The following is a 17,732-nucleotide window of genomic DNA, read 5'->3' as shown; positions in this document are numbered from 1 at the left end:
CAGAGGTTTAGTCTGTTGTCATGGTGCGACAAAAAGTGGTATGCAGGCAGACGTAGTGCTAGAGAAGGAGATAAGAGTCCTATATCTTGCCCAGTAGGCAAGAAGAAATGGTCTGTGATACTGGGCATACATAGCTTGAGCATAGAAGACCTCAAGGTCTGCCCCTACAGTGATACACTTCCTCCAAGAAGGTCACACCTCCTATTAATACCACTCCAAATGAGCTTATGGGGGCCAATTATATTCAAACTACGACAGCTCTTACCTCTTTCTTAGCCATGACACCTTGTCTTTTCTTCTACTTTTGTCCCAGATATTGCCCCAAGCTCTGTCTAGATTTCTCAAGAACCATTCTCCCCCTTGAAAGCTCAAGCTGTCTTGATGTCTTACCTTCATGTACTGAAAGCCTGAGGCACAGTCCTGCATAGGCAGTCTAGCCTGGCCAGAGGACAGCAGCTTTACTATTTCATGCCTTAATTTCTTTCTAGTTTCTCCAACAGCAAGTACAGGAATACATTCTTTATGTTCATGAACTCTGAGTGGTGTGAGTGGTGTGTGTGTGTGTGTGTGTGTGTGTGTGTGTGTGTGTGTGTGTGTGTGCAGGGGGCCATAGGTCACCTTTGTGTGTCTTCCTCTATCACTCTTCACCTTACTTTTTGAGACAGAGTCTCCTACCGGACCTAGGTCTCACCATTTCAGCTAAACTGGACAGCCAAAGAAACCCTGGAATCTGCTTGCCTCGTCATTCCCCTTCCCAGTTCCCCAGTGCTGGAATCACAGCTGTATGCCACCACATCAGGATTTTTATGCTCATGAACTTTTAAGAAACACTACAGAGAGCTGAATCTAGTTGGTTCAAGCATTCCATTTTCAGTGCAATGTATTTTTAGTTAAAGGGGGTTTCAGAAGAAAATTATATCTTTATTTGGGTTTACAGGGAGTCATGCTTGTCCAAAACAATTGAATACTACACAATGCCCTAAAGAGACATTGAAGAACAATCTGGACATGGTTTGACCAATTTGACCAATGTTTTTCCTATAATAAATATACCCCCAAACATACTACTTTTGAAGAAAAATGAAGTTACTCAATGCTCTGACTTAAAATTACTTCCACCAGCTACAGATTTAGATCATTAGCCTTGAAATGTCTTTACAAGCTACAGAGCATGGGATTATTGTGTCAAAAAAAGTTTCTAATAATCTACACAAGCCAGGAAGACTTAGCTTTGTAACTGTATATAGTACTATGCATTGGCTGTTTGACCCAAGAAGCTTATTGAATTGATGGGACTTAAGAAACTACACAACATTTATATAAAATGGGACCAGAGTTGATAACAAGTCATTCTTGCAGTTAATCCATTCCATAGTATATGTTGCTTGTTCCCTATTGGATATGCAGGCTTAGATCTGTTTATACCACCAAGGCAGATTGCTGGTCTTACTGTCTGTTGCTGCCTAACCATGCTAAACGCTGTGGCATAAAGTTATGTTCATGGATTTAGCAGGTTGAAGACTTGGTTGATCTCTGTTCCAGGGTATCTGGGGCCTTGTCTGGGAGGACTGACTAACTGGGGCTGGGAAGATTACATTCAAGATGGCTTCTTCACCCACACGACTGGTACTAAGTTCCGTGGCCTTTCCATGTGGCTCAGGCTTCTCGAGAATGAAAGGTGCCTAGAGGAAGCATCTTCAAAGGAAGCATTCTGACAGTGAGTGAGACCTCCAAGAGAACCAGGTGGAAGCTGTGTGGCTTGTTCTGACATAGCCTGAAAAGCAATATAGAACCACTTCTATGAGACCAAGGGGTCCAGTCAGTCATCAGCCCACGGAATTTGATGGGTGGAGCCACTGTCATACTTTGAAACCACCCTTATTATGTTTTTTTTCCAAGTCATAAAAACACATGAACTCGAATTTTGAATCCTGATTCCTCCATTTCTGAGTGACTGACCTTAGGCAAGTTCATGACCTCTTCCAGTGCTGTACTAATGCAAGTGATCACATTTGACGCAAATGGCACAAGTCCATGTTCGAGCACATGGGGTCCATAAGCAGCTGGTTAATTCTAATCTCCTACCTATTTTTCTTTTTTAAAAAAAGTATGGCTTCAGCAAAATATAACTGGTATAATAAGATACATGTGTGTAGGGCTAGAGAGATGGCTTAAGAGTTAAGAGCACATATTACTCTTACAGGGGACCCAAGTTCAGCTCCCAGCATCCAGCGCATCAGGTGGCTTCATAGCTGCCTATAACTCCAACTCCAAGAGGTCTGATGCCCTCTTCTGGTCTCCATGGGTTCCTCATCACATAGCACACACACACACACACACACACACACGGAAGGAGTGCATACCCATACACACGGATGTGTAATATGCATAACTAAAAATTTAAAAATCTAAAAGAAAATGTGTGTGTGTGTTTGTAAAGCTGATTATTAAACCCAGAGCCTTGTGCACACTGGGCAAGCACTCATATACCAGCCTAAAGTATGTGCAGTTTAATAAAGCTGACATAAGTATTTGCCCATGGATATGAACCAAGCAAGCATCCCTCAAGTACTCCCAAGTTTCATTGTGTCCTTCCCTACTCTCTCTTCTTCATTCCTCCAAGCTTTCCTTATTCCCAGGAGACCACTAAATAATCTGCTCCCTCTCACTAAAAATTAGCTTCCATATTCTAAGGTGGTACAGGGATGGACTCCCCTGTCCAGTGTGTCTCCCCCCCACCCCCCACCTGACTTCCTTCTCTCTGTGTAACTACTGTAAGGCTTTCATGTTGCTTCTTTCATCAATTTCTTACTCCTGGTGAGGGTTATTCTGTTGTACCCATACACCAAATCATTTTTATCTGCCCACCGTCTTCCCCTTTTCCTCTTGTGCCCTAATCATGTTTACCTCCTTCTTAAGGCAGAACCTCAAGCCTATTTCTGTAATCTAAGAAGCTCTGTTCTCACAGACGTCATTCAAGTGTCCTCATTCAAGTGTCAGTGACACACACCTTTAATCCCAGCACTCAGGAGGCAGGGGCAGGTGGACTCTGTGAGTTCGAGACCAACCTGGTCTAGAAGAGCTAGTTGCAGGACAACAGTCTCTAAAGCCACAGAGAAACACTGTCTCGAAAAACAAAACAAACAAACAAAAAAAGATATTGTTCAAAGGTGCACTCTTAGGCACTGTCCCCATCATGGCTGGGTTCCCACCGCATTGAGGCTACCTACTACATCAGACTCCCTAGCTGGCCTCCCTCTTGGCCCAGCTAGAATTCTGAATTCTCCAAGAGGGAAGCCTCTTGGGACACCTGCTCTTGGGACATCTGGACAGGAGCCCCTTGCTCTTCAAAGAGAATGTAATGGGATTCTAGATCATGGAGCTCCCACATATCATGAGTTCTGTTCTTTCTATTGATGTCTCACCACGGTGTCAAAATTAGTGAGGTCAGGATAGTGAGAAGGGAAAGGACACTTTCAGCCTGACCTTTTCTTTTTCTTTTTTTCTTTTTTTGCCATCTCTCAGTACAGGATCCACATCAACGTCAGCCCAACAGCAGTCCATTCATCACCCAAACCAAGGAAGACACAGCAGAGTCCCAGTGCGGGAGGGAGTGGACCTGAGTATGACCACAACGTGTTACGGAGAACTCTTTCTTGTGACTTTGCTATTCCTCATCTGCCTACACTAGGTTCCCTCCTGACCTTCTTACTGTCTGCATACAAGAGGCAGACAACCTCCCAGGAGCACACCATAGTCTACTGTCTCTCTCCTCAGACTCTGCCAGAGTAGCCTCTATTGCACACAGAGTGGAATTTAAAGTTCCCTTACGAGATCACGTAACCATCCCTAGCACTGTCTCAGATCGCTTCAGTTTCTTTTCTGCTCCTCGGAGCAAACCGAGCCTGTGATGCTCTTGCAACAGACCAGGGTCCTGAGCTTGAAAGGGTCCTACATGTGCTTCTGCACTCTGCTATTTCAAATGTTTGATAATTCGGGGGGACAAGAGGCCTCTCTTTTTCCTCTTGCACCAAGCTTTTCAAGTGATGTGATGAGTTCTAACTCCAGCCATCTAGTTTCCACATCTGCAAATGGCTGGCTGGGTCCATAGCCATTTTCTGCTTTAGGACCCAAAGGGTCACCATGTCTTTCCCCAGGCAAAAACAAGCAAACATTTCTTAGATGGTTGTGCGACTGCTTCTCTCTCAAGGTCAAATATCTCCCCATCAGTGAACTCTTCTTTGACCTTCATGTGGATAGAATCAATTGTCTGTACTCTCCCACAGTCATCAGCTGCTTGCATTCCTTTGTCAAAACACCTGTCTCTTCCTGGCTTTATGCTCCGCATATGCTCCTTAACCTCAGATGAGGCTATGTCCCAAAACACCCGCTGCAAGTTGAGGATATTGTGCCAAAAGTGCATTTTTTTTGTGCATCTAACCTACAGACTTCATAGCCTCACCTCCCCAATTGTGCCCAGAACATGTGTATTCACCTACAGTTGGGCAAAAATCACATCATGCAACTCAGAAACTAGAATGCCATCAACATTTCGCCTCTATCCCCGTCATCCTCACACCCTACATCGTGGTCTCCAAACTTCAAGCCTGAGGGAGCCACGCTTTGGATGTTTTGTGGCTTATTCTCTGTGCATTAAAGCAAAACTACATTTATACTTACACACACATTTTAATAATGTATCAGACACAACATTTGTTGTTTAATACTTTAAAGGATGTATTTAACATATTATAACATGTTTAATGGTTTAGATATATGCAATTTGCTTTAATTCAATGTATTTTTTTAAATGAATGGCCTTTATGTTTTCTCAAGGGTTAGGCTATTTCCATCCAGTACCAAGGTTCATGATGCTGTGGTGATTTTCCTGTATTTGTTTAGAAGTGGGAACTGAGTTTAATACCAGGACCAAAGCCTTCTGTGTCAGTTGGTGCAGAATTTACTGAATCTGGCCCTGAGGTGACCCAGCAGCAGAGAGAGGGCCGCCTTCCACTCCTCCTTCACACAGGGAGCAGAGAGCACACACGGCCTCTTCCTGGACCGCCTTTCCCTCACACACCCCACCTGTGCTCCCAGCAGAGTTTCTCGCCACCCACCTCGCAAGGCTGCTTGCTCCCCCACCTGTACAAACACAGGGCTTCCTGTCACCACGTGGCCAACAGTGCAAGGCTGCGGATGGGAAGCTTCGAGTTTTTAATTTCCTAATGAGGGTTGTAGACCTGGAAAACAGCTGCTGTCCCAGGGGCCACAGCACAATGTAATTCAATCGCGCTTTTATGATTTCTGTCTTGTCCTCTGCAATTTCCCACAAACCTGAAACATGTGACTCTCCTCTGCCCATCTTACCACCGCAAGACTGAGCGCACAGGGAGGCTCAGCACGGGAGGCTTTTGCTTCAAATCTCAGTGGAAGATAATAGACTACAGAGTTATTTACACAATGGTGGTATGACCAGGACCTTGGGATGCAATGATAACCCGGCCAACTTAGAATCTCCTACATTCTCTGCCTCTGCAGTTATTAAAAATACCAAGGTATCACAGTGTATTTTGAACACGGATCTTGAAGACAGGGTAAAAGTGAGTTTGATTCCTACCTGTCATTTGTATGACACTGGATCTCTCCATAAGACAGTCAGGCAGCTACTTCATAAAAAAACGGTGAGAATTAACTGAGTTAAGATGGAATGGCAGAGTTCATACTGTGCTCCCGGGAGTACAGCTGTGGTTAATTGATAGCCTTGGGCTGTGCTCGCATGCCCTCCCCCTGGCCTACTGCAGCTCCCCAGTCCCCAGTCAGCTCTCCACTCCAATCCACTCTGATCTGTCACCCACCAGGGTTGAGTCATCCTGCAGCCCTATCTGCACACAACATCACATCTCCTTCCCTCCCTAACTGCACCCACACCCCTAAACACGACAGAAAGCATCCGTGGTTTCCCAATGCCTTCGAGATGTCCAAATCCTTGAAGTTGGCATTGAAGTTTGGCTACAAATGTATAATTACTTATAACCCACTCGCAATGCCCTTTTCTCTTCCCTAGACCCAGACACTGCACTGCAGGCTGCCTCATTACTGACATGCTCCCTCTTCACGCTAGATACTCTCTCCTCTACACCCACGCTTACATTGTTCCCCTGTGGACCCTGCGGATTCCCTCCTCTGCGTCAGTATGCATTCCATCTCTTATTTGAGGGGTTCACATAGTCCCACTCACTACTCTCCCCCTTCCCTTCTGTGGGCTGTTGCGTGTGTACCATCTTGTTTTGCCCTAGTTGCTGTCTGTGCAGCAGTTAGTCCCTAGCAGAGACCCTAGAGAATGTGTTCAGAAATATGTGGCAATAACTACAAGTATAAAAGCATACACTTCAGAAATATTATCCTCTAGAATGGTTTTCAATTACAATTCAACTCAGATCAATTCCTTCCACACGATTTTGAAATGTCAATGTGCGTGTGTGTGCATGTGTATGTGTGGTGTGTGTGTGTGTGTGTGTGTGTGTGTGTGTGTGTAATTTGGGAGCTGCATTCACTAGTCAGATTTTCTTTAGCTTCAAGCGGGCTAGTCGTCTTAACTCCCATTTCCTTGGCTCCCCTCAACTGGTAAGTCCTCATCAACCACATTACGAGGCATGCCAAGGGAAGTTGTCTTCCCAGAATTCCCTGTCACTAGGGGGAAGGCACTCTGGGTGTGTTGGCAAAGAAGGACATTGGGGTGGGGGCTCTGTTAAAGCTCTAAGTATGCCTGTTTAGATTCCAGGCATTCCCATAAAGAGTTATACCTAACCCCGTACTTGGACAGAGACCAAAATATTATGCATTAGAACCACACACAAAATATTTGGGGATGCTGTCAAGCTGAAAGTTGGTCAGAATCCATGTGGAATGGTAGCACCTGTATAGTATTGAATTTGAAGCAACTAAACAGTAATGCCTTGAGTTTATGCATTTGAGGATGGTGTTAATTAGTATTCCCTGTTCCAGCTAGTAGGAAGAACTTTTCAAGTTTGAACTCTGAGAAGGAAAAAAAAAAACACTCAGCTTGGAAGTTTTCAGTCTCTTGGTTGCTAATGTTCTCAGGAGAAAGAAAGTCTCGACCAACATAAACACTCACATATGAAACCTCTCAGATGAGACCAAAGGAGGCATGCAATGCCATACAGCCAGAAGAGGCCCTGTAACCATGGGAGCAAACGAGCCTTGTTGCATCACACTCCAAAGATATGAAGCTGGCATAACATCCGGCTAACGATGGATTAGCAAGCATCCTGACCTGCTGGGTGTTGTCAGAAAGATCATGGAAGAGCTCTTTGCACAGATAGTGCTGACTGCCTTCCGAGTGTGTATGAACATGTGGGGAGGAGCTCTCACAAGGGGGAGAGGGTTTGAGATCGAATGGACACGTCAAGAGGATGCTAAGCCACTAGAAATAAATCCGCAGCTCAGCTCAGCGAGCACCCTGGGACACTGGGCAGATCTGCTTTCCTATACCAATGTTATTATCTTTGTTATATAGATGCCACTCTGTGTCTCCCCCAAACTACAACATAACTAATTTGGAGGATGAATAGCATGTATGTGAGAAAGAATCCACCTGAGTTGAGAATTCATCTTTATAACCCTTAAGATGTGGGCCCATTTCTCTGATGACGGTTGCCCAACTAATTTTCCTCCTCTCAGGTCAAGGGAAGGACTGGGTCAGAGGAACTTGTGTGCATTCCAAACAGAATATGCCCAGAGGTGGAAGACCTATTGTCCAGAATTCTGACACACGACCTCAAAGCCACACGGGAGACAAGAAAGTGTGCATCTGGGTGTTGGCCTTGTGTCTTTAAGATGCTGGAGTCCCACTACTAAAGATGAAAATGTATGCCAATATTTAACCATTGGTCTGTGAAGAACAAAAAAACGAAAACCTTTGCAGAATTATTTGATTCCTTCAACACTAGGCACATACACTATAAACAAACAAAAACTAAATATATGACTCAGGGCTCTAAAAGATCATGTTTTGAAATTTTAAGTATGCAGTCAAAACCTAGATACCAGGGTCCTGAAACAGAACGTAGCCATCGTCAAGAAAGACACTGCAAATGGAAAGCAGCAGAGTAGATCAGTGCCTGTCTGTGGCACGTATCTGTGATTTCAGGGTTCTTACGGTGACTTTGCAGATACCGCTTGCAGTGACATGTTCTGCAAGGATGCCTGGGCATTCCTGCAAGCTCATAATTGTAAAGTAAGTGGTTCCAAAAAAGTGTGTGGAACAGACTGTGACATGGGGATGAGAATGTGGGAGGTTTATCGGGGTATGTCCTTGGACATGGGGGAAGAACGCAAGATGAGCAACAGAAACTGAGAGAATACTCAAAAGTGAGATGGCAAAGAGGAACAGGGCTTTCTAGGCCAGAATTAAGCGATCTTTAGACACAAATTGCCCCTGAGACCTGCAGCTTTGAGGTGTAACCTCTGACCAAATAATGTCTTAAGCTAGGGAGTTCCAGGAAGGCACTGACTAGTGAGTGATGGAAGCTTCAGTCAACTCACACCAGCTCAGAGGATAAGTCCTTTGGCCTTACAGTCATGCATCACTGTACCTATTGAACATGGTTTGCTAGCTGCTACTGGATCTCTGGGGGTTCCAGCAGAGCCAGGTACTCATGATTATTTCAAGAGACATTCAATGGCCGAGATCTCAGTAGGACAGTGGAGGGACTAAGGGTTGTGTGAAAACAATGTATATAGCATGCATGCTACTTAGTAAGGTTGTATTTTTACTTAAGGAGGATTTGAAGCAGCTTCTAGAGACCTACAGTCTAGGCAAAAGGAATGAGAACTAGCTGATACTTGTCTTTCATTGATGCCTTATTGCTCATCATGTAAGGGATCTGTTCTACTTACATTTTTGTAGTTGTGATAACCATGGCCAAAGCAACTTGAGGAGGAAAAGTGTTTATATCAACTTTCATATCTTGTACCATCATCAAGGGAAGCTGTGGCAGGAACCACAGTGAAACACTTCTTTCTGGCTTGTTATAAGGCTCATATTCAGCTATCTTTCTTATACAGATCAGGTTCAACCTAGAGTGGACTGGGCCCTGCTACATCCGTTAGCAATCAAGAAAGTTCCCTTCACAGACATGCCCATAGATCCATCTATGAGGGGCAATTTTTTTTTCCTTGAGACAGGGTTTCTCTGTGGCTTTGGAGACTGCCCTGGGACGAGCTCTTGTAGACCAGGTGGCCCGGAACTCGCAGCGATCTGCCTGCCTCTGCCTGCTGAGTGCTGGGATTAAAGGGGTGTGCCACCAATGCCCGGGGAGGCAATTCTAAAATTGAGGTTTCCTCTTCCTAGGTGTGCTGATAACAAAAATTAGTTACCATAGGACTTTAACAAGGAATCCGGGGTTCAGCAGGGACTGGGGTGAGCATTTCCAGTGGCTCCATCTCTAACAGTGCCCAGCAAGGAGGTAAGACCCCAGGAGGTTCTCACTCAGGGGACTTAGCGGCAGGCTTTTGATAGGTTCAGTGAGACAGAGGCAAACTAGAAAAGGCATTTGAATTCAAATGGCTTTCTAAAGCAGTGCAAGCAAACAGGGATGCACGCCACCTGCAGGTACCACATTCCCATTTCCTGATCTCTAAGTGGTTTGAGAGCATCTGGCCCCCTTCCTTGGGGTAACAAGCTTGTAGCTGAAGCAGCAAAGAGGCATTGCTGGCTCCATTCTGTACTTGCTCCCTCAGTCCAGGTTGGCTTCTGAGATGCCAGTGGGCGTGTCCTATGAATGCCCAGCTTCTCCTTCAGCAATCCATGCCAAGGCCTGGCTCAGAAGTAGTCTGCCTCAGAAGCAGGTGAAGGATGGATGGAACCCAGAGGCTTCTTTCTCTCCACAACGTGCCACTTGGAGACGAAAACAAGCCTCACAGCTTTCCAAAGGAGTCCTGACGGGAATGGATGTCAGAGTTGTAGAAAATAAGAGGCTCTTGGTCAAAAGCCAGTTAAATTAGACAACAGAAGTCATTCCATTCTGAAAGAAAACTAAACATGGCACTGCGTTCCCTAAAGATGGAAAATGGGGTTGTCTTTGTAGCTTGGTGAAAGGAAGAATGAACAGTAATTGAAAGTTGACTACAAATTATCTTTTAGTTTGCTGGTGTGTGTGTGTGTGTGTGTGTGTGTGTGTGTGTACATGTATACATGTATGTGTAGAGGCCAGAGATCAACCTTGTGTGCCATTACTAAGGAGCTGTTTACCTTGGTTTTTTTTTTTTTTTTTTTTTGAGACAGGGTCGCCTATTGGCACCTGGGTCTAACCCATTAGACTAAACTGGCTAGCCAACAAACCTCAGGGATATGCCCACCCCCAATGCTGGGATTACAAGCACACACCACTGTTCTAACCTTTTACATGAGGGTTAGGGATTCAACTCAAGACTTGTTGCATGTCAAATTCTTTACCAACTGAGCTATCTGATGCTGCAATGATAAACGGCACACTTACTGAAAGTATAAGTAAGAATTTATTGTAGAAATTACTCACAAGAGACAAACAAGCAACCCAGATGAGCCGAGTAGTTTTCCACCGCCAAACTGGAAGCCGGAAAGCCAGAAAAGAGAGCGAGACTTCAGCTGTTCAGTCTTTTATACCTTCCTCCATAACGCCCCTAGCCATGCCCAAAAGTGGGCCTGGCTAGTGACGTAGTTCACCCCCTATGTCCGTATACGTCTTTAGTCGTGCCTAAAGAGGGTGTGGTTAGCGGTGTGTGGTAAGCCGCCCTTTTATTACCTCATCTGTATGCGCCTCTAATAAGTCACATGGCTAATGGCGGAGTACTGTTTTCCCCCTACAGCTATCTCCTCAGGATGGAGGCTTTTTTAGGGCCCTGATTCAGGCTGGGGAGATGGCTCCGTGGATAAAGTGTTTGCCCCATGAGCACAAGTGCCTTAGTTTGGGCCTCCAACACCCAAATAAAAGCTGGGTATTTGCAGTGCATGGTTGTCATCCCATCACTTGGAAGAAGAGACAGGTAGGTCTCAGTGGTGCACTGGCCAGGCAGTCTAGCCAATCAGTGAGAAATGCTGTCGCAGAAAATAAGGCGGAAGTGACGGAGAAGGACACTTAACACCACCCTCTGGCTTCCACATGCACATCTGTGGGTGTGTTCACCAGTGCCACAAGTGCCCACAAAGCCCTGATTCTAACTTGTCACATTATCACATTTCACATCTGAAACACATTTCTGCACCCAAATGCGCTGGATTCTAGACCCAGCTCCTCTGACCTATCAGCTCAGAAGATGCAGGGACATCCTTCTAATTGGTCTGGAAGAGCTTGGGATTTATCATTGCTAAGTTATTTTCATAAAACAATTAAACTCTAAAATCTGCCCTCTCAGTTTTTGTGAGTTACTTTTTCTTGAGACAAGGTTTCTCTGTGTAACTCTGGCTGTCCTGGAGCTGGTTCTATAGACCAGGCTGATCTTGGACTCAGAGATCTGCTTGCCTCTAACTCCTGAGTGCTGGAATAAAAGGCGTGCACCACCACCCAGTTCATGCTTACAATTTTTAAGGTTACCTGTTACACCACACACACATTCTCTCTCTCTCTCTCTCTCTCTCTCTCTCTCTCTCTCTCTCTCTCTCTCTCTCTCTCTCTAAGGGCCTGCCACCCAGCTCCCAAATAAATACATGGAGACCTATTCTTACTTATGAATGCTCAGCATTGGCTTGGCTTGTTTCTAACCAGATTTTCTAACTTAACTTAAATATCCCATTTCTCTTTAACTACTTTTTACCTGTGGGCTTTTTGCCTCCCTTTATTCTATATATCTAGCTTTCTTTCTTACTCTGTGGCTGGCTGTGTTGCTGTGTGACTGGCCCCTGGCATCCTCCTCTCCTTCTCCTTTTCTTTTCCTCCTCCTTTCGAGCACAGATTTTTTTCCTCCTATTTATTCTCTCTGCCAGGCAGCACTGTGTATCCCTCCCCCTGCCTAGCTATTGGACATTCAGCTCTTTAACAGACCAATCAGGTGTTTTAGACGAGCAAAATAACACAGTTTTTACAGAGTTAAACAAGGGCAACATAAAGTAATGCCACACATCTTTGCATCATTAAACAAATATTCCGCATCATAAATGATTATAACACACCTTCCACAGCAGACACCATTCATCAGTGTCCTTTTCCTGTGCTGAATTACAAAAGACACACAAATACCCTGGCTCCTACCACAAGATACTATAACACGAAGGGTGATGGTCTGTTTCCTTGTTTGCTAATTCACCTTCTATAAGGAAGAATCTTCTTTCATACACCAAAATACATGCCACTCATACACTCCCACATGGAGCTTTAAATTTCCATAAATGAGGGGCTCGTCTGGCTTGTTTTCACACAGAAAGGTGTTTTAAGGAATCTCCTGTGCTAGCACACGGAGCCCACACTCATTCCTTTTCATAGCGGTATAGCATTCAGTACCATTGCACGTATGCATCTATTTCCAAACAGGTGTGCAATATACACCTCCAACATATGCAGCAATGTATTGCATTGTCCCTTATTCATTTTCATGAAAGTAGTTTCCAGGTTTCTGTGCCCCAAGTAAAAAGTGGTGCTGACTAAGGAACTTTTTATAGCTTGGCTATTTTTTTTCTCTCTCTTTTAAAATACATTAGTCAAAATAAAAATCCTGAAAAGTAAGATTTCTGTTAAAAACTAGATTTTTCTTTCCAACTTGCTCTAATCCTTTATGTATAATTGTATTTCTGATTTGGCTGAAGAAGAAGAAGACACTCAGAAAACACCAGTGACACCCAGTGTGCTAATCCAGCTGTCTTGCTTCATTTCAGATTCAAAACAGAAACTGTCACCCGCAGGAGGTTTGCAGAAACGTCCTTCTCAGGCCAGGATGAAACAAAGTAAGCCACACAGGGGATGGTACTGGCCACACAGTAGACCAGAAAACGTTCATTAAGGAATAACACTGGGGCTGAGGAGGTGGCCCAGTGGGTGGGAGTGTTTGCTACGAAAGCAAGCAGACCTAAGTTCGAATCCCCAGCACCTACAGACAAGCCAAACATAGTCATGAGTACCCATTACCCTAGTATTGGGGGCAGGGGAAGCCAGTGGATTCCAGCTCATTGGTCAGCCAGCCTAACCAACACAGTTAGAGCTGCAGATTCAGGGAGAGACCGTATCTCAGAAACTAAGGTGGAGAGCAACAGAGGAATACAGCGGCATCCTCCTCTGCCCTCCACATCCACACCCACGGGGAGCACAGCTTCACACACACCACACACACACACACACACACACACACACACACACACACACACACACACACACACCACACACCACATTGAGCTTGGAGAAGGAACAGCATTTAGAATCTGACACCTGCTCAGGTCTTGATCAGGTCACTGTCAACAGTGCTGTTGGCTCATGCCATGCCAAAGGTGGGGACTTCCAGCTCTTCTCTTTCTCAAACAAGGTTAAATATGACACTGCCAAACATGAGCCTCAAGTGGACTCACTGACGATTTCTCTGGACAAAATAACTCACTCCTGAATATCATCAAAGTGGTTTCTTAGACATGTGTAATCTTACTGGACTTTGGCACTGAAGACTAGAAGCCAATTTTTACAGTCTTGCTTTCTTTCAGGCAAAGTGTTCATAATATTTGGAAAAAGTAAACTTCTTTTGTCAGCATTTACAGCTAGACTGAACCTCCTGTCCATCTGTATCACATGACAGATTCAAATGATGCCATAAGACGGGTGTCAGTGGTGCACGTCTTTAATCCCAGCACTCTGGAGGCAGAGGCTGGTGGATCTCTGTAAGTTTGAGGCCAGCCTGGTCTACAGAGTGAGTGCCAGGACAGACTCCAAAGCAATACAGAGAAACCCTGTCTCGAAAACAAACAAATGATTCCATAAGTCACTGGGGATGGGGGAGGTTGAGGAGGACTATGGCCTTACAAAGAATAAAATGAAATGGCTGATGTATGAATGGACACTAATGATTTTAGGGAAACTAACCCCTTGGTATAAACCCTGGTAGTTCTCCTGAATGTCAGATACCCCATAAACTGTGGTAGCACACACCTATAATCCTAGCACTCAAGGAGACTAAAGCAGCAGGATTGCTGTGAGTTTGATGTTGGTCTGGGCCCAGACATGCCTCTATGTTAGGTGCTTTCAGTATAGAAAGTGCTTAAGTTTTCTTGCAGGAAAAGCCTGGAGAGTCCACTTGTGGATGGTTTGCCACCATTTTTATCTACTCGTGGATGACAAGCTTGCTTCACACGTCAGTCCCAGCTTCCTCTCCTTCCCCTCCACACCCACTCCCCCCAACCAGCCCTCCCATCCCCCCAACCCCCACTCCATTCCCCAGAGGATCTCCAGAGTCTGCCATTTCATTCCAGGGAGGGCCTAGGCCCTCACCCAAGTGTCCACATTGAGAGAGCATCCCTCATTGTGGGATAGGTGCCCAAAGTCCATTTGTGTGCCAGGGATATATACTAATCTACTACCCAAAGCCCCATAGATTGCCTAGGCCTCCTCACTGACACCCACATTCAGGGGGTCTGGATCAGTCCATGCTGGCCTCTCAGCCATCAGTCTGGGGTCCAAGACCTCCCCTTTATTCAGGTCAGCTGTTTCTCTGGGTCTAGGATGATAGTCGGCAAAATCATTATCAGGGAGGGGCATTTAAAGGTAATCTCTCCACTATTGCTTAGTTTGCCAGTTGGTGTTATCCTTGTAGATCTCTGGAAATCTCACTAGTGCCAGATCTCCCCTCAAACCTAGAATGACTCCCTCTATTATGATATCACTCATCCTGCCCTCCTCTATTCTTCCCCCTACTCAACCTTCCTGATCCCTCATGTCCTCCTCTCCCCTCCTCTTCTCTCCCTCTCTTTTTTCTGGCTTCCTTTCCCTCCCCCCTGCCCCCCCCCCGCCATGCTGCCAATCTGCTCAGGAGATCTTGCCTCATTCCACCTTCTCTGGGGTCCTTCCTGTTTCCCAGACTCTCTGGCAGTGGGATTGTAGGCTGGCACTCCCCTGATTCATGTCTAAAATCCATATATGAGTGAGTACATGCCATGTTTGTCTTTTTGTGACTATGCTACCTCACTCAGGATGGTTTCTTGTAGTGCAGTCCATTTGCCTGCAAATTTCAAGATTCCATTTTTTTTTCTGCTGACTAGTACTCCATTGTGTAAATGTACCACATTTTCTCTATCCACTCTTCAGTTGAGGGACATCTAGGTTGCTTCTAGGTTCTGCCTATTACAAATAGTGCTGCTATAAACATAGTGGAACAGACATCCTTGTTGTATGAATGTGCATCTTGGGTATATGCCTAAGTGTGGAATTGTTGGGTCTTGTGGTAGACTGATTCCCATTTTCCTGAGGAATCTCCATACTGATTTCCAAAATGGCTTGCCACCATTCTTTCAACAATGAACATGCAGCTGAACATGGGAATCCATACCTGCAATCCAGTACTCGGGAGGCTGAAGTAGCGGGAACATAAGTTCAAGGCCAGCCTGGACTGCATAGTGAGACCTTGTGTTGAAAAAAAACAGAGGTCAGCAATGTAGCTCAGGGGTACAGAACTTTCTCGCCAGGCATGTGTAAGCCATTTGCGACAGTTTTCACTTGAAACCACTAAAGATGAAGTATTCTGAGCTTCGTCTGTGCTATGCCATGCGTCACTATTTCATTTCTTTTTATTGCCAAATAATGTCCCTCCGTATAGATGTACTACATCATGTCCATGTGTCATTTGATTGGCATGCGGGTTGTTTTCACTGTTTGGTTATTTTCCATTTTAAGAATTAAAAAAAATACTAAATGTCTCTGTGTATGCCTGCTTGAATGTGTGTGTACCACGTATGTGTAGGTACCCATGGAGTCCAGAAGAGGGTGCCAGGTTCCCTGGAGCCAGAGTTACAGGTACCTGTGAGCCACCCAGTGTGGGTGCTGGAAACCAAACCCGGGTCCTCTGCAAGAACAGCATGTGCCTTAACTGCTGAGCCATGCCTCCAGCCCCTCTTTAGCTATTTTAGATAATGGGGCTATGAAAATATGTGTGAGAAAGGTTTTATACAGAAACGTGTTCTTGCTTCTTTTGGGTATGCACTAGAAGATGTGCTATGTAAATTAAAATTTTATTGTTGGTGGCTCTTATATTTTTTAGTGTTACCGGTGGAGCCCAAGGATCCATAGACATTAGGTGAGTTTTCCACCAGTGAGCTACAGCCATCTATTCCGGATCAACTTTTGATCTAGCATAATATGATCAACCGTGCTTCTGCTGTGTCTGTCAAGTCACTCCGGGGCCACTTGGAGAAAGGCATCTTTCCTCACCCAGTGGTCCTAGCACTCTGACTGAAGGGAGTTGTCCAGGGATGTGTGGATCCGTGTCTGTACTCTCAATGCTGGTCTATCCATCTAAATGCTTGCTTCTACACTGCCGTGGTTACCGTGGGTCTGTGCTTTCCTGACATCAGTTGTAGGGGGGAAGCCTGCTCCTGCTTTGTTCTCATCAGGACCCCTGCAGCTGTTCTGAGCCTCCTGTGTTGATACGAACTTTTAGGGTCAGTCTGTTCAACAAAGGAGCCAAACATGACACCACCAATAGATACTTCCAAATCACACCGAGAAGCAATTACCATTTTACCACAGTGTGATGCCTTATCATCCATGGGTATATGCTGCCATGCAGTGATTTAAATACTTATTTAATTTAACTACTACATTATGTGTATGAGTGTTTTGCCTATGTGTGTGCACCACATGCATGCAGTTCCCAAGAAGGCCAGAAGGTGGGGTCAGATTCCCTGGAACTAGAGGTACAGACTATTGTGACCCACCATATGGCTGGGAGTCAAATCTGGGTCTTGTGTAAGAGTAGCCAGTGTTCTTAACCTCTGAACCATCTCTCCAGCCCCAAGATCATTTTTGTTTTGTTTTCTGTAAGCATATCCTGCAGCTTTTTTTGTTTTGTTTTGTTTTGTTTTTATTGTTTTGGAGGCTGTCAGTCCAGCCCGGCCTCAAACTCACAGAGATCCGCCTCCTCTGCCTCCTGCATGCTGGGATATCCTGCAGTTTTCTGAGTATAAATTTTATGTTTTTAAAAATTTATCACTAAGTATTTTACTCATTCGGTTGCTACTTTGAATGGAACTATTATCTTAATTTCCTTTTCTGACGGTTTAGAGTGTTGGAAGGCAGGGCAGTGGTGGGTGGTAGCACACACCTTTTAATACCAGCACTTGGGAGGCAAAGGCAGATGAATCTCTCTGGGTTCAAGGCCAGGTTGTTCTGCAGAGTGAGTGAGATACAGGACAGCCAGGGCTACACAGAGAAACCCTGTCAAGAAAGAAAAAAGGGAGGGAGGGAGGGAAGGAGGGAGAGAGGGAGGGAGGGAAGGAGGAAGGAAGGAAGGAAGGAAGGAAGGAAGGAAGGAAGCTGTAAAGTGTTGGAGGGAGACCTCCTGTTTCCAACTCTGGCTTCCTTCTGCACTGAAGTGACCAGCCCCCCATTTTAGCAGCTATGATAGGCTAACATGTGCTTACATGACCTTGCTGCTTCTGTCCTGGTCACTAGGAAGTTAGATGCCCTCCTAGTGGCAAAGAACCAATCAGAAGTTAGCTGGCGGGGCTGTGCTTTATGGCTCTGGGTGTGCTTTAAGATACAAGTACA

At 45.2% G+C, this 17,732-nt stretch overlaps 1 long non-coding RNA gene across 1 annotated transcript in view; it reads right to left on the bottom strand.

Moving 5' to 3' along the window:
- Positions 1-900: 900 nt before the first annotated feature.
- Positions 901-17,732, bottom strand: part of LOC121143711 — a 28,160-nt gene continuing 11,328 nt past the window's right edge. Inside the window, exon 2 of the long non-coding RNA XR_005881036.1 lies at positions 901-1,774. This is a non-coding gene — a long non-coding RNA (uncharacterized LOC121143711). The remainder of the gene's footprint in view (positions 1,775-17,732) is intronic.

Source organism: Mesocricetus auratus, unplaced genomic scaffold, assembly GCF_017639785.1.
Source record: "Mesocricetus auratus isolate SY011 unplaced genomic scaffold, BCM_Maur_2.0 Super-Scaffold_100013, whole genome shotgun sequence".
Lineage (NCBI taxonomy): Eukaryota > Metazoa > Chordata > Mammalia > Rodentia > Cricetidae > Mesocricetus > Mesocricetus auratus.
This window is presented reverse-complemented; position numbering and strand designations above follow the sequence as displayed.